Source organism: Ixodes scapularis, unplaced genomic scaffold, assembly GCF_016920785.2.
Source record: "Ixodes scapularis isolate PalLabHiFi unplaced genomic scaffold, ASM1692078v2 PGA_scaffold4__175_contigs__length_147842914, whole genome shotgun sequence".
Lineage (NCBI taxonomy): Eukaryota > Metazoa > Arthropoda > Arachnida > Ixodida > Ixodidae > Ixodes > Ixodes scapularis.
In genome coordinates this window covers 8,487,265-8,507,647 of record NW_024609879.1, presented here as the reverse complement: position 1 = coordinate 8,507,647, position 20,383 = coordinate 8,487,265, and the positions used below count along the sequence as shown (strand labels likewise).

The following is a 20,383-nucleotide window of genomic DNA, read 5'->3' as shown; positions in this document are numbered from 1 at the left end:
AAAGGACAAACATAAAACTCCAAACACAGCTAGGTGACTCGTGAGCGACCGAAAAAATCCGCCTGGTCCGGGTATCGAACCCGGGACCTCTCCATTACAAGTGGAGCGCTCTACCAACTGAGCTAACCAGGGGTTAGACGTCAGTAGAGCAAACGGGTTTTATCAGCTGCCACCAGTCTAACACCAACAAGGGTGAAGCTTGGAAATTTAAGGTTAGAATTATGATGCAATTAAAATGCAAAGGTGCAAGCGAGCTGGACAAGAATGACGAAATGAATCCCTGGAGAAGGGGAACAAGAGGGACAAAGGACAAACATAAAACTCCAAACACAGCTAGGTGACTCGTGAGCGACCGAAAAAATCCGCCTGGTCCGGGTATCGAACCCGGGACCTCTCCATTACAAGTGGAGCGCTCTACCAACTGAGCTAACCAGGGGTTAGACGTCAGTAGAGCAAACGGGTTTTATCAGCTGCCACCAGTCTAACACCAACAAGGGTGAAGCTTGGAAATTTAAGGTTAGAATTATGATGCAATTAAAATGCAAAGGTGCAAGCGAGCTGGACAAGAATGACGAAATGAATCCCTGGAGAAGGGGAACAAGAGGGACAAAGGACAAACATAAAACTCCAAACACAGCTAGGTGACTCGTGAGCGACCGAAAAAATCCGCCTGGTCCGGGTATCGAACCCGGGACCTCTCCATTACAAGTGGAGCGCTCTACCAACTGAGCTAACCAGGGGTTAGACGTCAGTAGAGCAAACGGGTTTTATCAGCTGCCACCAGTCTAACACCAACAAGGGTGAAGCTTGGAAATTTAAGGTTAGAATTATGATGCAATTAAAATGCAAAGGTGCAAGCGAGCTGGACAAGAATGACGAAATGAATCCCTGGAGAAGGGGAACAAGAGGGACAAAGGACAAACATAAAACTCCAAACACAGCTAGGTGACTCGTGAGCGACCGAAAAAATCCGCCTGGTCCGGGTATCGAACCCGGGACCTCTCCATTACAAGTGGAGCGCTCTACCAACTGAGCTAACCAGGGGTTAGACGTCAGTAGAGCAAACGGGTTTTATCAGCTGCCACCAGTCTAACACCAACAAGGGTGAAGCTTGGAAATTTAAGGTTAGAATTATGATGCAATTAAAATGCAAAGGTGCAAGCGAGCTGGACAAGAATGACGAAATGAATCCCTGGAGAAGGGGAACAAGAGGGACAAAGGACAAACATAAAACTCCAAACACAGCTAGGTGACTCGTGAGCGACCGAAAAAATCCGCCTGGTCCGGGTATCGAACCCGGGACCTCTCCATTACAAGTGGAGCGCTCTACCAACTGAGCTAACCAGGGGTTAGACGTCAGTAGAGCAAACGGGTTTTATCAGCTGCCACCAGTCTAACACCAACAAGGGTGAAGCTTGGAAATTTAAGGTTAGAATTATGATGCAATTAAAATGCAAAGGTGCAAGCGAGCTGGACAAGAATGACGAAATGAATCCCTGGAGAAGGGGAACAAGAGGGACAAAGGACAAACATAAAACTCCAAACACAGCTAGGTGACTCGTGAGCGACCGAAAAAATCCGCCTGGTCCGGGTATCGAACCCGGGACCTCTCCATTACAAGTGGAGCGCTCTACCAACTGAGCTAACCAGGGGTTAGACGTCAGTAGAGCAAACGGGTTTTATCAGCTGCCACCAGTCTAACACCAACAAGGGTGAAGCTTGGAAATTTAAGGTTAGAATTATGATGCAATTAAAATGCAAAGGTGCAAGCGAGCTGGACAAGAATGACGAAATGAATCCCTGGAGAAGGGGAACAAGAGGGACAAAGGACAAACATAAAACTCCAAACACAGCTAGGTGACTCGTGAGCGACCGAAAAAATCCGCCTGGTCCGGGTATCGAACCCGGGACCTCTCCATTACAAGTGGAGCGCTCTACCAACTGAGCCAACCAGGGGTTAGACGTCAGTAGAGCAAACGGGTTTTATCAGCTGCCACCAGTCTAACACCAACAAGGGTGAAGCTTGGAAATTTAAGGTTAGAATTATGATGCAATTAAAATGCAAAGGTGCAAGCGAGCTGGACAAGAATGACGAAATGAATCCCTGGAGAAGGGGAACAAGAGGGACAAAGGACAAACATAAAACTCCAAACACAGCTAGGTGACTCGTGAGCGACCGAAAAAATCCGCCTGGTCCGGGTATCGAACCCGGGACCTCTCCATTACAAGTGGAGCGCTCTACCAACTGAGCTAACCAGGGGTTAGACGTCAGTAGAGCAAACGGGTTTTATCAGCTGCCACCAGTCTAACACCAACAAGGGTGAAGCTTGGAAATTTAAGGTTAGAATTATGATGCAATTAAAATGCAAAGGTGCAAGCGAGCTGGACAAGAATGACGAAATGAATCCCTGGAGAAGGGGAACAAGAGGGACAAAGGACAAACATAAAACTCCAAACACAGCTAGGTGACTCGTGAGCGACCGAAAAAATCCGCCTGGTCCGGGTATCGAACCCGGGACCTCTCCATTACAAGTGGAGCGCTCTACCAACTGAGCTAACCAGGGGTTAGACGTCAGTAGAGCAAACGGGTTTTATCAGCTGCCACCACTCTAACACCAACAAGGGTGAAGCTTGCAAATTTAAGATTAGAATTATAATGCAATTAAAATGCAAAGGTGCAAGCGAGCTGGACAAGAATGACGAAATGAATCCCTGGAGAAGGGGAACAAGAGGGACAAACATAAATCTCCAAACACGGCTAGGTGACTAGTGAGCGACCGAAAAAATCCGCCTGGTCCGGGTATCGAACCCGGGACCTCTCCATGACAAGTGGAGCGCTCTACCAACTGAGCCAACCAGGGGTTAGACGTCAGTAGAGCAAACGGGTTTTATCAGCTGCCACCAGTCTAACACCAACAAGGGTGAAGCTTGGAAATTTAAGGTTAGAATTATGATGCAATTAAAATGCAAAGGTGCAAGCGAGCTGGACAAGAATGACGAAATGAATCCCTGGAGAAGGGGAACAAGAGGGACAAAGGACAAACATAAATCTCCAAACACAGCTAGGTAACTGGTGAGCTACCGAAAAAATCCGCCTGGCCCGGGTATCGAACCCGGGACCTCTCCATTGCAAGTGGAGCGCTCTACCAACTGAGCCAACCAGGGGTTAGACGTCAGTAGAGCAAACGGGTTTTATCAGCTGCCACCAGTCTAACACCAACAAGGGTGAAGCTTGGAAATTTAAGGTAAGAATTATGATGCAATTAAAATGCAAAGGTGCAAGCGAGCTGGACAAGAATGACGAAATGAATCCCTGGAGAAGGGGAACAAGAGGGACAAAGGACAAACATAAATCTCCAAACACAGCTAGGTAACTGGTGAGCTACCGAAAAAATCCGCCTGGCCCGGGTATCGAACCCGGGACCTCTCCATTGCAAGTGGAGCGCTCTACCAACTGAGCTAACCAGGGGTTAGACGTCAGTAGAGCAAACGGGTTTTATCAGCTGCCACCAGTCTAACACCAACAAGGGTGAAGCTTGCAAATTTAAGATTAGAATTATAATGCAATTAAAATGCAAAGGTGCAAGCGAGCTGGACAAGAATGACGAAATGAATCCCTGGAGAAGGGGAACAAGAGGGACAAACATAAATCTCCAAACACGGCTAGGTGACTAGTGAGCGACCGAAAAAATCCGCCTGGTCCGGGTATCGAACCCGGGACCTCTCCATTACAAGTGGAGCGCTCTACCAACTGAGCCAACCAGGGGTTAGACGTCAGTAGAGCAAACGGGTTTTATCAGCTGCCACCAGTCTAACACCAACAAGGGTGAAGCTTGCAAATTTAAGGTTAGAATTATAATGCAATTAAAATGCAAAGGTGCAAGCGAGCTGGACAAGAATGACGAAATGAATCCCTGGAGAAGGGGAACAAGAGGGACAAAGGACAAATGTTTGTCCTTTGTCCCTCTTGTTCCCCTTCTCCAGGGATTCATTTTGTCATTCTTGTCCAGCTCGCTTGCACCTTTGCATTTTAATTGCATTATAATTCTGACATCTTTGGCGTTTTGTAACAATATTTCTGAGCCCTTAACGACAAAAATTGAATAGCTACAATATTAAAAGTTGTCATACATCACTATCAAACCGTTTTTTTCGATTGACATATATATCATTGTTTTTTTTCAAGGATTCGCCTTTTAAGTCAGTCCAAACTTGTTCTGCATTGCAAAATTAAGAACTTTAAAGCGGGAATAAACTAAAAAAAACGTGTTTGATTTTCCTGAAGCTTTGAGCCATAGTTCTCCACCCTACACTTGTTTTGTTTAAGGAAGACATGTTGAATCATTTTGCTTACTTCGTTTTGTATAGCTGTGCACAATGTACCTTCCACGCCGGCATTATTGAGCAACACCCCAGACGATATCATCTTTCGATTACGTGTATATTACGATCAGATATAGTTTTTGCGTAGTATTTTGGTATTGGGCTCAAGTTCAAGTATAATACTAATTAAAACAATATTTGCGTTGCTCGTCTTTTTTTATTAATTTAAACAATCCAGTTGTGTCCTTTAAAATGACAAGTCATATGAGCTTCAACTGAACTTTTTATACAAAGGCAAGACGAAAACTGGAAGTCATTTTTTCTTTACAGAAGGTTGCAGAAAAATAGGTACAGTTGTGAAAATTATAATCGAATATTTATGCCATATTCTCTATTCACTGGGAATGCTTGAGCCACCAAGCCTGTCACATTGCAATTCATGATGGTGGTACGTCCGGCTGACCAAAGTAAACCTGCAATCTCACTGGAATTTTCAGGAAGACGTCCGTTAAGACTAAAATAATTCGGATTAATCATTGCAGTAAAATAAAGAATATAAGTCTGGAAAGTAAATAAAAAAGAATATAGCAGTGAGTAAAAATATTGAGTGAACTATAGCTGCACGTGTTCGCAAGAGGGCGTCTTGAGAAGTCCGTCTTCAAAGCAGACTGACGAATTCCGCGAAGCAATCACCTGATTCCAATAGTTCCAATCCTGTGCGAGGAAACCGGGCAACTCCGAAAGTGGCTACTAATAGAGAATGCACGAACTGGAAGATTTCACTCGATCATCTTCTGAGAATTAGCACCCAGATCTACATACTGCGGAATTCTCTCTGATTCGCTAACTTCTTTTTGTGTTTACTGAGATATCTCAAAATATTCTATGGACGCTGTAAGTCGCTGCCTCGGTTGAAGACGTTTTGGCAAGACTCAGCTAGACGGCCCTATTGAAAAAAAACAGCACAAGCTGGTCCCAGCATCCCAGCTCCATGCTGGGTTATTGCTCCAGCATGCCCAGCTTGCCGTGGTCAAGCTGGTCCCAGCACAACCTGGTCCCAGCATCCCAGCTTCATGCTGGGTTATTGCTCCAGCACGCCCAGCTTGCCGTGCTGTTCAAGGTGGTTGGATGCTGGGTCGTGCTGGGTGAATGCTGAGGAAATGCTGGGTCATGCTGGGTGAACTGGTCATGCTGGGTAAGCTGGAGGACTTCCCCACCAGTTTAACCAGTTTAAATAATACACACGATAAACAAGCCAAACTTTTCACAAAAGCCAGCTCGGCATCTGATTTATTATTTTCGTATTCGCAGCTTGCTCACATGAGCTCAGATGCTACACATCCTCTTTGCTGACACAGTACTAACCGACGCAGAGACAGTTGTTCTCGGTGCAAAATAAACAATGCTATTAAAACTAGATTGCTTATTTCTAAACCCGAAAAATACTAGACACACGCCAAAAACAAGCCATAACCATAAAAAATACCACACGGATGGGAGAAGCGAACCCGGGTCCCGCAGTTATGGGACGAAGCGGCCTCTTGCGTAGTCGGCAGAGGCGAAGAAATCCGTATGGCTTGGATAGAAATGCGATACTCTTCGGCACCACCGCAATTCACGAGCACACAGATGTTCGAACACACAAAACGACGCCTCAGTCGTGGCGTCCGACTTCTTCCCGCGCTGAACGAACTGCCGCTCGCTGTCTCCTCAGATCCCGCTTCGCTTGCACCGCCGTTCAAGTACTCTCCAAACAACGCGCACACAGCCGTCCCTTCGAAAATCTGCCCAAGATAGCCAAACGTAATTCAAATTTTCCGTTCCTACCACTTTCTCACTCTCCCTTTTCTCGCACACAAAGGAGGCTCGCAGCCAGCGTGAAGCGCCCGGTAGTCTACCGAAAACGAGAGGACAAAGAACAGGATGTGGCCTCGTCCTCGCCCCAGCCGACCTTGACGTGCGCGCTCCAAGCAAGACGAGCATGACCAGCTCGAACCAGGTTGATTGCCACCTAGACCAGCTCGAACCAGCTCAAATCAGCTTAAAAACCAGCTAAACTAGCTAAACCAGCATGATTTTCTTGCTGTTTTTTTCAATAAGGGCGGAGGGGGGGGGGGGGGGGGGTTCTGGCAACCACTTGGTTCGTTTATGACCGCAGGGCGCGTGTTTTCTCTCCTCATGATCGCATTACCCCGCGACCTCAAGACAGCATAAAAGAAGAGAGGAAAGGACATATGCTGCTTTATTAGCTTTTCTATGAAGCAATGTACTGAGTAAGTCTGAGTACCTTGCAATCCAGTTCCTCCTAAGGAAAAAGTGCATCAGGAGAAATCAGGCGGTAACTGCGTGTGCTCTGCGGACCATGTCGTCCCTGGTTCTCGTGAAGCCCTCTTCCATTTCACGAGGGGGATCACCGCCGACTTGTGGAGTTTGCCTTCTGTCTCAGGCGCCAACTTTCTGATATTGCGCTGATTAGGTCCGTGCCACTAGTATTCCGCGCGTCGCTTTTCGGGCTCGCGGCATTTCGATCTTGACGTGAGCGTTGGCTCCTAGGGACGATAGTGTGTTGACAAAGGTTTTGTTTAAAACCGGTGCCGCCAGCGATTCAAAGCGATTGCCTGGCCCTCAACAAACTGCGTGCACGTAAAGACGGGTTTACAGCAGATGCCCTTCAAACCACGTGCACTAATATTGGTTTCATGGGTGGTCGTGTTGCTCTTTAGCTTTAGCGGTTTTGCTTTGCTTCCCGATCTGTAACGTCGAACAGTGCGAGGCGAGAAAACGAATTCCGCATCGGCAGAACGCCATCCTTTAGATGCACGGACAACGTGATTATCGACTCTTTTGCAGGGATAAATTTGTGTCTAGTTTTGCACATTCTTTGAAGGTGAGCTCGCTCTCCTGTAAAACAGATGTCAATCGGAAAGCCGGATCTAAATTTGCTCCACAAGGGATTTCGAACTCTACTCCCGGAACGCTGTGGCCGTGATACAGCGTCTGTCAGTTCTTCCCTATTCGCCACATTCAGAGTTGACCGATTTTCTCGCAGTCATTAGAATTAATGCAATAAATGTGAGTGCTTTCCTGAATTCGTCAGTCTGTTTTAAAGAGGGGCAAAAAATGAAAGACGTTTACAATTCTCTGTAACGCCGAATTACAGCACAGCTCTTGAGGAGAAGGGGAGGGTACGGAAGGGTTTGTATGCCCCTCCTCCTCACCCGTATCCTCTGCTCCTCCATCCTCATCTACTCCTGTGTTCCTCGCCTCTTACCCCTCTTCCTCCTCTTTTCCTCCTCCTCCCTCCTCCTCTTCCCCATCCTCGTCCCACCTATCCTTCTACGTCCTTCTACTCCCCCCTTTTCCTCCTCCTTACTTCTCTCCTCCCCATCGTACCCCTCCCCTCCTCCCTCTCCTCCTCCTCGCCCTCATCCTCCAACTCCCCCTCCTCCGTCCCGCGCGATGCATTATGAAAAACGTCCCATAATGAAACGCGCGCGTCACCTTGTTGCATTAAGGGACGTTCCCCATAATGCACTGCTCGGTTACGCCGACGGCGACGCCGCTCAAGCCAGAGACAGGCGCCTAAGAGCTGCGCTCTTAAATGGACGTCTCAACACACCATCCTGCAAACAAGGGCAACTAGAGAGCTCAAGATGTTTATTCATTATTTTACTTTTTTTTTACTTTTTCAATTTTATATTCATTTTTGTCGAATAAATAATACCAAATATGTTAAGTCTTGGCGGACGTCTCGCTAAAAGTGCCAGGGAAGTCGCAAGTTTACCTTGTTCAGCCGGACGTACAACCGTAAGGAAGAGCAGTGTAACAAGCTTGGTGGCTCAAACATTGACACCTCATAGCAAATATACGCATAAATATTCGCTTATAATTTCAATAATTGTACCTACTTTTCTACTACTTTCTAGGAAACGATATAGTAGTCGCGATTGCAAGTTTTCGTCCTGCTTTTGTGTACAATGTTTGGTTAAAAAAAAATTTTCATTTTAAAAGACAAAACAGGTAAAAGTAATCAAAAGAACGAGCAACGCTGGTACTGTGTTAATTCGTAGAATTTTTGAACTTGAGCCCAGTGCCAGAATAAGAAAACAAAATCTAGTCATAAAACACAAGGAGTTAAAAAATAATATCGTCTCTGGCAGCATCGCCAACAGTGCCGGCTGGAAAGTACATTTTGCTGCAGTGCACCTTTGAAGGAAGCAAAATAATGTGATAGGTTCATGGAATCAACATAAGAGTATGATGAAAAACTATCTCAATCAATAAAAAAAAATCAAAGATTGTTTTTTTTTATTTGCCCTAGAAATACCCGAACTTTGAAATTAAAAGTTTGGCGCGTCATAAAAAAACTTCCATATTTAAAATGAGGCCATGATTTATATATGACTCGAACTAACCTGTTAATAACAATATATCGCATAGTGTTAATATTTTAGCTATTCAATTTTGTAGATAAGAGCTCAAAAATCTAGTGACAGAACGTCAAAGGAATCATGTTTGCAAATGTTTCACGCGAAATATATTGTCACGAACGACAAATGATGAGGCCTTGACTAACTACGGAAACTGAACGTTTGATGGGGCGAACTTGTGCCCAAAACAAAATAGAGAGAGAATACTGTCGCAGGCCTCGATGTCGGCGGAACAGCAGGGTCGAGCGCTAGGGCGAGACTGACTCCGGCTCGCCACGCAGAGCCCCATTTGTACACGCCGGGGCTCTTGGAACAATCGGGCTACAAGTTTCGGCCCATGGAACATTCTGGCCTAGAACAAGCAACACAGTTCTCCAATTTACAAGAAAATGACGTTACAGAGTCAACAAAGATGTGTACCCGCGGCCAGGCATCGAACCAGGCTTTTTTGCGTGGAAGAAAAGCGCGACAACCGTTAAGCTACGGCTGCGCTGCCCACTTGGCCAGCTGCGCGCGCGGCATTACTCCCCCTTGTGGGGTTCTTTACGGAGATCCCTCTACTAATAATCGCCGCCCGATCGGTATGCGCTCCTCCCGTCAACCAGGGAGTTACACACTGCAACGAGGAGACAGTGAATGGGTTTACTGTATATCCCGGTTGCCCGTCGTCGAGAGCCGGCAGTCCAGGCGCGCCGACCCTTGTTGTCGCCCGTCGATCAGAGCTCACAGTCGGAGTCCGTGTTCAGGCCTGTGGATCGCCTTTCCCACGCCAGCGCTGCGTAGGCTGGCTGTCCCGGGCTATCAATGCCCGAGGCTCGCTGCGGAACCATCCCGGGATCGTCGTAGCTTAGGTCATATGGCCAGGGCTCGCCGTTTCCACCGGTCTTGCTCCAGACCGCGCTGGTGGACCGCTCCGGGATTCGCCATGAGCCAGGTCCGGCAGCTTGGCTTCGACGTTCCTTGTCCAGCTACCAGCCTTACTCAGCTCGCACTGTCTCGCGCCAGCTTAAGTCTTCTCCGCCGGCCGCCTGTCACGTGCCCTCTGCCTCGTCTTTCACCCCCGGCTCCCACACTCTCCCCCCCTCAAGGCCCGGACTTCGGGAGACTTCATGGACCTCAGGGAGCCGCTGGGCTTCATGGGCGGCCGCTGTTGCTGTTGCCGGAGTGGCCAAGTTGTAGCGTCGGAAAGCGGCGTAGGTGGTGGTGGCTAGTGAAGCCGTCAGACAATGCCGACCTGTCCGTCGCTCGCTGTCCCATTCACCGCGATGCAGCAGGGGGCTTGCTTTAAGCTGGTCCAGCCAACGCAGACGAACTTGCCCCGTTCAGCTTAGAGGTCACAGCGGGCTTAGAACTGCCCGCCTGAACCGTTCGTCAGGCCGAACTGTCAGCCAACCTGAGCACTTGGGAAAACGAATGGGCCCGTCTTCCCTTCCGGTGGGCTTTCTGGGTTACGCCGTCTACGGCCGTCGTTCCAAGAAGCTATTCTGCGCAGAACAAAGTGATAAAACAACACACACCAAACAAGTACTGTGCCGCAGACTGTGGCAGTGGCCATAGCCTCCAACGCCAAATAGCTTGCCGACGGGTTCGTGCACCATGCTACTAACTCAGCAAGTCTGCATTCCAGAGCTCGCTCCTGGGTCGCCAAGAACAGAGAATTTCTTGTGCCCTACCGCAACCTGATGCTATACGACTTCCCCGTCGCGACAACGGTAGTATCCTTTCAAGTCAGCGATGAGAATCGGGCAAGCCTCCTCGTTTGTATCTCGCGGAGTAAGCCTAGAAGTAAGACACGACGCTCGCGTCTTTATACCTCGGGTGCCCTTCTCACTTCGGAGCAAGCGATGCGACAAAACCACTAGCTGCGTCGCTCAACGCGTGAGTTTCCTTCAGAACAAAAAAAGATGGTGTGAACCTTGTCCATTTTTTGCGCAAGCGAATGGATCCAAAGCCTGTGGCGGGATGGCCATATACAATACCCGCGTTCCGCAACGGCTACATATATCATGTGGTAGTCGATATAAGCGTCAGCGTCCCGTTCCGTCCACGTGCGTACGAGCTCTAGGGACTGATCCGTCCTCGGAGGGGGTGGCAGTTCAGCGAGCAAGCCCGCATAAAGCGTTCACGCCTTAAGGCAAGTTGGACAGCTACAAGCCACCCAAATGTCTACCGCCTCATCCCCGGCCAGGTCGCGACGGCCGGCCAGAGTGAAGTCGGGAAAGAATCATTTAAAGCATTTCGTAGCTTTCTTGGAACGACCCGCTCAAGGGAGAGTCGTCCCTCTGCCCTTCGTGGATTGTTGGAGTGACGCGAAGCAACTAGGCGTCTTGGCCCAGCAGTCACAAATAATAGTGCTCATTAACTCGCCTGCCAGTGTTCCCGGTGTCGACTGCAATTGCCGCAATCTTTCCGACACCCACTGACAAAAACTCATCTCTACCCCGGGCCTCGACAAGCGCTTACTGGCTCACCGCATCACTCGAAGCCTAAATCCTAAATATGCAATAAGTCCTGGCTGTTTTCCCTCCTGCCAGTCGCTATCCTGCCTTCCAGCGAACATGCCGTGCCTCTCCTCTGCCTCCGAAGACGACTTTCTTACATCTCAACCGAGCTCCTCGTATTCCCCCCGGTTGCGTCACCTTCTGCCAACCACCATCCTGGGGTACCCGAGAAAGCGCGTCCGCAACCTCGTCCTTAGAGACCTTTAAGTACTCGATTCGAGGAGACATCTGCTGAGCTCTGCTGTGAGACAAGTCACCGAAATTCCAACGTACTTTATCTCAACGGGCATCGTTAGCGTTAGTGAACAACCCGCTCAACGAATCCATGGGACTCCCTGGGGACGACTAGAAGCCGAGGCATACCGAACGGGCTCCACGTTGGATGCGCCATTTTAATATGGGGGTCTTTACGTAGATCCCTCTACTAATAATCGCCGCCCGATCGGTATGCGCACCTCCCGTCACCCAGGGAGTTACACACTGCAACGAGAAGACAGTGAATGGGTTTACTGTACCCCCCGGTTGCCCGTCATCGAAAGCCGGCAGTCCAGGCACGCCGACCCTTGTTGTCGCCCGTCGATCAGAGCTCACAGTCGGAGTCCGTGTCCACGCCTATGGATCGGCTTTCCCACGCCAGCGCTGCGTAGGCTGGCTGTCCCGGGCTATCAATGCCCGAGTCTCGCTGCGGAACCAGCCCGGGATCGTCGTAGCCCAGGTCATATGGCCAAGGCTTGCGGTTTCCACCGGTCTTGCTCCAGACCTCGCTGGTGAACCGCTCCGGGGTTCGCCATGAGCCAGGTCAGGCAGCTTGGCTTCGACGTTCTTTGTCCAGCTAGCAGCCTCGCTCAGCTCGCACTGTCTCGCGCCAGCTCGTGTCTTCTCCGCCGGCCGCCTGTCCCGTGGCCTCTTCCTCGTCTTTCACCCCCGGCTCCCACACCCTTTAAAAAGTGAATCGCCCTGATGCAACACAAAAAAAAAATCAAAAAGCGAATAAAAAGTACGGCAAACTAAGGAGTCATTTGGAACACATAAGGTTCAGAGTTGAATTGAGCGTAGTACGGCTTTAGGCAGCACGACGTGGAGGACTTAAGGTCGTGGTTGGCGGCGTGAAGATGTCTCTGTTTCGTCGGGCATCACCTTTCAGTTTAAATCTCAACGTCGACGAGGTACCTTTTAGGGCCCGAAATAGCGTTTCAGGAGTTTCTCGCTGAGACCATGGCGGTGAATTGGTGTCCAAACTTCCACCCTGTCTGCCGGCTGGAAGTGGAGGTCCCAACGACGAAGGTTACACCGGCTTGGGTCGGTTCACTGTTGGCCTTCTATCTTGACTCTTGCCAGTTGACGAGTTTCCTCCGCGCGTTGAGAGATCAGTTGAGCGTCGTCGTCTCTATCGTCGGTTGGCATGTGAGGCAGCATGGCGTCGAGCATTGTGGTAACTGTTCGGCCCTGCACCAGTTGGGATGACGTCATTCTCGTGGTTTCTTGAACTGCTGTATTGTACGCAAACATTACGTACCGTTACACCTCGTCCCACGTCTTGGACTCTACGCCAACGTACACGGAGATCACATTGGCGATCTTCTTGTTGAGCCTCCCCGTTAGCCCGTTGGTCTGCGAATGATAAGCAGTGGTTCGTCGATGGCTGGTGTGACTGAGCCGAAGAAACTCTTGAGTCAGATGTGCCACGAAAGATGACCCTCGAACTGTGATCAGCACTTCAGGCGCGCCGTGTCGAAGGAGAATAGACTCGACGAAAAACGTAGCAACTTCAACCGCTCCCTGCCGAAAAATCAGGTATAACTTTTCGCTGGATTATGGAACCGGAAATCTCTCTGGATTCTATCTGGACTCTATCTAGAATTTAGGTTTTCAGAAATTATTCCTTTGTATGCAATCTTGATTTCGGGTTTCCAGAAACAAATTTCCGGTTCCATAATCGGGATAGTTAAAAGGTATACCGGATTTTTCGGTAGGGAGTTGTTCACGACGAAAGGGCTTTCGTCTCGGCGTATCGTGTAAAATAATCGGTCGCGATGATAATCCACCAGTTTCCCTGTGTAGATATTGGGGACGGCCCAATTAAGTTTATTTCGACCTGCTGGAAGGGCGTAGTCGGGGCAGATATAGGCTGCATCAGTGCCAACAACGTAAGAAGCCTGCGCCGATGTGTCTGGCTTCGTCGGAGGCTTCTTACGTCGTTGGCACTGATGGAATGACCGTGTGTACAGATGGACGGTTTTCAGAAGTCTCCGTCACTAGTGCATCTCACGACTTCAAGCGAGCGTCCTGCTGTAGCCAAGGTGTCCAGCCGTCGGGTCGTCGTGGCAAGCTTGAAAGATTTCTTCTCGCATGCTGGCAGGAACAACCAGCAGCCAGGGAGGGTTGCTGGTTCCGAAGTTATTCTTGAATTGCACGCCTCGCCCCAGAACGACGTTTGACAAGTTTCCGCCTAAGACTCGCGTAACTGAACTTCCTTGACCTTTGAGGTGGTCGATGACCGCGCGAAGTTCCGGGTCCTCCCATTGAAGTGCCCCTATGTCGGTATCTGTAACTGCGCCGAGAGATTGGGCGTAATCGTCGTTGTCAGTTTTTTCGGGAGGAGATTCGATTGGGGCCCTAGACAAACAGTCGGCCTCGTTATCCTTGCGGCCAGACTTATGCACTGTGGTTACCTCCAATTCTTGCAGTCGAAAAATCCAGCGAGCGAGGCGTCCTGACGGGCTTTAGGTTGGCGACCAAACAGAGAGCGTGGTGGACCGTGACACCGCGGAACAGAATCCTGCACAGGTACAGGCGGAACTTCGTTAACGCCCAGACGACAGCGAGACATTCCTTGTCGGTCGCTGAGTCATTTTTCTCTGCCTTGGACAGTGCCCGGCTTACGTAAGAGATCACCCTTTCTGCTCCGTCTTGTCTTTGGACGAGTACCGCGCCAAGATTGATGTGGCTGGCGTCCGTGTAAACTGCGGTTTCCGCTGATTGATCGAAGTGTTCGACGATAGGGGGCGACTGGCGTGTCTAATTCAGTTCGTTGAACGCTTCTTCTTGCCTCTCGGTCCCCCCCCCCCCCCCCCCCCCCCACTGAAAGTTCACGTCGTCCTTCGTCAGATGCGTGAGCGGTGCAGAAATCATTGGAAAAATTGCGAAGAAAACGTCTGTAGTAAGCGCACAGCCCAAGAAATCCTCGTACGGCTTTCTTGTCTAATGGCCTCGGAAATTCGGTGGCAGATGATGTCTTTGCAGGGTCAGGGCTTAGACCCTAATCTGCAACCTACATTTTGACAGCTTTAGTGTCAGTCAAGTTTTTCTGGATTGCCTGTAGCACGGCTCGCAAACGTCTCAGGCGCTCGTCGTAGTTGCTTGCGAGTACAACGACGTAATCGAGATAGACGGGACAGCTTTGCCATTTCATACTGGAAAGAACGGTGTCCATTACGCACTGGAACGTTGCCGGTGCTGTGCATAGTCTGAACGGCATCACTTTAAATTCCTACAGTCCGTGCGGCGTGATGAAGGCAGTCTCCTTACGATCCCGTTCGTCGACTTCGATCTGACAGTACCCACTCTTCAGGTCCATCGACGAAAAGTATCGGGCGTGGCACAGCCGGTCCAGAGTGTCACCGATGCGTAGTAGCGGTTAGACATCCTTTTTTGTTACGGCGTTCACTCAATGATAGTCCACGCAGAACCCAAACGTTCCGTCTTTTTTTTTTTTACCGAGACTACCGGTGAAGCCCATGGACTGTTTGAGGGCTGGACGATGTCGTCGTTGAGAATTTCTTGAACCTGCTTCTGTATGTTTTTCTCTCTTTTTCACAGAGGCACGGTACGGCGACCGATGAACAGGAAGCGCGTCGTTATCAGTAGCAATTCGACGTTTTCGAACCGTCGTTTGGCACATGTTTGACGACGTGGAGTAGCACCCATTGAACTCGGCGAGAAGGTCATTGAGCTACTGTCGTTGTAGGGTAGGCAGAGTTGTATCGATGTCGAACTGCGAAGGCGGCGTTTTCTTGAGTAGCCAAGGAGAGAGGCCTTCTGATATTATCACGTGAACTTACCGCGGTGGTAAGTTCACGTGGTTTGCGAGGACTCGAACCGCGGATAATCGTCGCTTTGAGTTCCTCCGGTGGTGGAGCAGGTTTTCGTAGCGTCAGTCGGTTTGCTCCGAGGTCGATGACGGCGCCATACTCGCAAAGAAAGTCCATTACGAGGATAAGGGCCATCGAACAGTCTTGCAGAACGACGAATGTGACAGGGCACGTTTCACCATGGATCTTGACCCGAGCAGTACACGTGCCAACAGGTGTGATGAGATGTCCGCCGGCGGCTTGTATCTGCGGTCCATCCCACGACGTCGTAACTTTCTAAAGGCGACGAGAGAGTGGCCCACTCAAAACGGAATATTCTGCCCAGGTGTCGACGCGCGCCGTCGTGCGGTGGCCGTCGATGATGACGTTGAGGTTATTCGGAAATGTTGTAGAAACACCGTTTCGGGGCGTTGTGGCGTTAGAGTTGGAACAGCTCCGACGATCTTGAAGAATCTTGGCATCGTTCGCCTTTGACAACACCGGCTCCCGGCATTGTCGTTCCTAGTTTCCCCGGCGAGGAACGAGGGGCGGCAGGCTTTCACGTCGGGGCCGGTGCATCGGCGGAGCTGGACGTCGGGGTGATGGCGAACGGTAACTTCGAGGGGGAGCGGGTGCTGGAGACGGTGCACGTTGCAGGTATTCTTCGATATCTCGCGGCCGCCCTCCGGTCCTTGGGCGTGGGGCGTCCGGCGCGAACCCGCAAAGCCCGATCCGCCGGTAGGGGCATCGCCGGTACACATGGTCAGCTTCACTGCAGTGGTAGAATAGCGGTCGGTTGTCGACCGTTCGCCACACGTCGGTCTTTCTTGCCACAGCTTGTTCTGGGCGGACGTGAGCCCGATCTTCCTGTTGTCGGGGATACAGCGGGCTGAAGCTTCACTTCCGGGGGGCGCTATGTACAGACGCGGGGCTGGTGGTGCTCGTCGGCCATTTCGCCGTATAGCTTAGGGCTGGCTCCTCCTGTGCTGCTGCGGTGAGGGTAATCTCGGGATGGAAAGCTCGGTGAACTTCCTCTTGGACGACATCGGCGAGTTACAGTAAGGCTGGGCCATCTGCAGCAGGTAGGATCTTGCGGAGCTCTTCCTGGACGATATCCCGGACGATCTCCCGAAGGCTGTCGACACCGGTGGTGCTCAACACCAGACAGGTAGCTGCGACGATTGGAGCAGTAGGCGCGCCGGTAAGTCGGTGGTAGTGGCTTGTTCGGGATGTCATTGCACGTTCGATATTGCTGCCTTCGGTAACAAAACCATCGACAGTCGTTAGGGGATTGCGTACCACTCCTCCGAAAATTTCACTCTTCACGCCACGGATGAGGGCGCGAAGTTTCTTTTTTTCGGTTGCCTTCGAATCGGTTCGGGCGCTTAGCCGCAGGACATCTTCAACAAAGCTTGTCACGCTTTCGTTAGGGTCCTGCTCTCTAGATCAGAGAAGGTCCCTTGCTCGCTGCCGACGGTGGTTGTTGATAAACGTCATCTTCAACTCGGCGACGCATGACTCCCACGAAGTAAAGGAGGCTTCGTGGTTCTCAAACCAGTCCTGCAGCCAGTCTTTTACATTTTCGAGGGCTTCGCCGTGAAATGGCGTCGGAGTGCGGGGAATGACGGGTAGGACGACGACGGGTTGGATAGTCATTGTCACAGACTTCTTTTTTGGCTTCTGCTGCTGGGAACCGAACTTCGGGAGTTTGTCTTTGGTACGGCGGCTAGCTTGGGCGTCGGTGTCTTCCGCGATGGGTAGCCTCCCGGAGCTGAGCACTTACTTGGCCGGGGACGTCTTCGGGAGAGTACGCTTCACGGGCATGCGTTACCCCGCACCTCCACCAAAATGTCAAAAATTACAAATGATGAGGCTTCGAATAACTGCAGAAACTAAATGTTTAATGAGCGAACTCGAACCCAAAAATAGAGAAAGAATAACGACGCAGGCGTCGGTGTGGGCGGAGCAGCAGAATCGAACGCTGGGGCGAGACCAACGTCACTAGAACCACTCGTTTGGGAAACTGCCATTGAGCCCGCTTTAAAAAAGTAACTCCGATCCGTACTCGAGAACCGAGCTAATGGCGATCGCAACGCCGCCATTTCTCCCCCAGCGTCCACTCCGGAAATTTTACGGCTGCACGAGGAGTCGGGCAAGGGCCGGTGGCGCCATCTCGCAGGGCCATCTAACAGTAGCTCTGGAAAGCAACTCTCATGTTTCAACTCGTCGCTAAAGGGTGGCGCTGTTATCGTATTTAGCTTAGTCTCGGTGGACGCCAGTGGCACAGGTTTCAAGGGCGAGTTTCCTAACTGAGGGTTTTACTAACGTTGGGCGAGACTGACTCCAGCTCGCCACGCGGAGCCCCTTTTGTACACGCGGGGGCTTCTGAATCAATCGGCCTAGAAAATTTGTCAGGCAGAACATTCTGACCTAGCACAAGCAACACGGTTCTCGAATTTACCAGAACATCACATTAATGAGTCAACAAAATGAGTGCCCACGGCCAGGCATTGAACCCTATTTTTTGCGTGGAATGCAAGCGCGATAACCGTGAGGCCACGGCCGCGCTACCTTCTTGGCCAGCTGCGCGCGCGGTAATATGATTTCCACAACGATGTACATAAATCTGTTTATAGTTCCCATGACACATCCTTAGTGCAAAACTTTTTCGAGATGTTTTATATTCGTAGCTTGCGTGGTAGGTGTCACAAAACTTGACATAAACGAAACCTTCAAAAATTGAATATATCGTTCTAGCGCACTCGAACATTTTTGTTCTCTTTACATAGTATGCTTTTTACATATTTTTTTGATAAGGTTTCCTAGACACGTTGATGAGATATATACAAAGAAATAACAAAAACAAGAAACTTGGTTTGGACTCGCGTGCATGGCCTTCTTTGAGCAGAGCCTACAAAATTAGCCCGTGAAAATTTAAATAATTTTCAATTTATTTTTTTAACCGCAGCTATATTTTTAGATGTGAAGACTATAAACGCCCTGAATATCAAGTTCGTCCCTATAAAAGACCCGAAAAGGCTTTCTTGTTTCAGCTCTTCTGTCTTGGGAACAACCGCCTATAATAACCAACAACAATGAGTTGTTTACGCTGGATAACCGCTGAATGAAAACCCTTTGCGAAATTGCTAATCAGAAAGCTTAAACAACCCGAACAAAAAAAGGACAACAAAAGCACAATGTCAGCAGGACAGGCGTTATTTCCGGCTGTCCTGTTATCGTCGTGTCCTAGCGCCTGTCTTGTTACCTTCCTCATTTTGACCTCGTTTTGTTTGCGCTTTATAAATATTTGAATTATTTTAAGCCAGCTAGCCCAAATTAAATTTTAATGCAAAATTATTACCAACCTTCCTAACGTACAGGCACCACCCACCTGAGCGTAGTGCCAAAAATCGTTTGGATCGAAATTTTAATGCTGGAAAAAAATTAATAAAGTATATAAATCTTAATTTAACACCTGAAAGTGTGATGCGGAGGCAAAAAAAAGCTTTTAAGAATAATATAAAGACAACAGAAGGATAACGTCTCAAATGCAGATAAATCATTTTTTTATACATCCGATTCTGACGTCAGGAGTTTAAACTTTCTTAATTTTTCCGCACTAGTTTCAAGTGTTACATTGCGATTCACTATCATCAGCTCGCTTGCACATTCACTGTTGTTTCAATAAAGTATTGAGACAGTGTAATTAGTTCCAAGTACTGTTGCTAACCACTTCGTTGCTGGCCCCAGACTACAACATAAAGTGTTGTAGTGTGAACCCAGCAAACCTTTGCATGGACAATGTACAAAAAACGTGGCTTTTATGGCGAGATGGTGACGCTGAGGCGTAAAAGAATGTTAGGAACAAGGTATATTATTTTCTTCTACAAATAAATGTTGCCTCTATTATTCTGGCATCTACCGGGTGGAACAAATCGCGAAGAATAAATTTAAAAAAAAAAGTGAAAGCCGTTTACAAATCCCTGTAACGCCGAATTGGAGCGCAGCTCTTGAAGAGGAGGAGTGAAGGGTACTGAGGGGAGGGTAGACCCCTCCCCCTTCTCCTCCTCCTCCCCTCATTCTTTAATATGCTCCGGGGGGGGGTGTCACGTGACTTCGGGGAGGGGGTCACGTGACCTCGGGGAGGCGTGACCTGGGGGTGACCTCAAGGCCACGTGACCCCAAAGGTGACCCCCACGTGACCTTGGGGGTCACGTGACCTGGAGGGGTCACGTGACCTCGGGGGGTCACGTGACCTCAGAGGGGTCACGTGACCTCAGAGGGGTTACGTGACCTGGGGGTCACGTGGGGTCACGTGACCTTGAGATGACCTTGGAAGGGGTCACGTGACCTCGGGGGTCACGTGACCTTGGGGAGGCGACCACGTGACCTCGGGGGTCACGTGACCTCAGAGGGGTCACGTGACTTGGGGGTCACGTGACCTTCAAAGGTCACGTGGGGTCATCTTGGGGTCACGTGACCTTGAGATGACCTTGGAAGGGGTCACGTGACCTCGAGGGGCCACGTGACCTTCAGGGGGTCACGTGGGGTCACGTGACCTTGAGATGACCTTGGGAGGGGTCACGTGACCTTGGGATGACCTTGGTTACGCCGACGGCGACGCCGACGCCGACGGCGACGCCGCTCAAGCCGGGAACGGGCCCCTAAGAGCTGCGCTCTAAAATGAAAGCCGTTTACAACTCCCTGTAACACCGAATTAGAGCGCAGCTCTGGAGGAGGAGGATGGAAAGGTACTGAGGGGAACGTATACCCCTCCTCCCTCCTCCTCACCTCCTTATCCTCCTCCTCCCCTCATTCTTGAATCTCCTCCACGGGGGACGGGGGGGGTTACGTAACCTCGGGGGGGGGGGGTCACGTGAGCTCGGGGAGAGGGGTTTACATGACCTCGGGGGGGGGGGGGGGGGAGGGGAGTCACCTGGGGGGTCACGTAACGCCCGGGGGAGGGGGTCACTTGACTTCGGGGGGGGGGGGGTTACGTGACCCCCCTCGTGACCCCTGGCGGGGCTCGCGCGGTGCATTATGAGACATTTCCCATAAT

General features: G+C 50.1%; 4 non-coding genes across 4 annotated transcripts; all 4 read right to left on the bottom strand.

Moving 5' to 3' along the window:
- Positions 1–1,883: 1,883 nt before the first annotated feature.
- Trnat-ugu lies at positions 1,884–1,956 on the bottom strand. The gene has a single exon. It is a non-coding gene; the product is annotated as a tRNA-Thr (tRNA).
- A 1,136-nt stretch (positions 1,957–3,092) lies between these two features.
- Positions 3,093–3,165, bottom strand: Trnaa-ugc. The gene has a single exon. It is a non-coding gene; the product is annotated as a tRNA-Ala (tRNA).
- A 231-nt stretch (positions 3,166–3,396) lies between these two features.
- Trnat-ugu lies at positions 3,397–3,469 on the bottom strand. The gene has a single exon. It is a non-coding gene; the product is annotated as a tRNA-Ala (tRNA).
- Positions 3,470–3,693: 224 nt separating this feature from the next.
- On the bottom strand, positions 3,694–3,766 carry Trnat-ugu. The gene has a single exon. It is a non-coding gene; the product is annotated as a tRNA-Thr (tRNA).
- Positions 3,767–20,383: the final 16,617 nt, after the last annotated feature.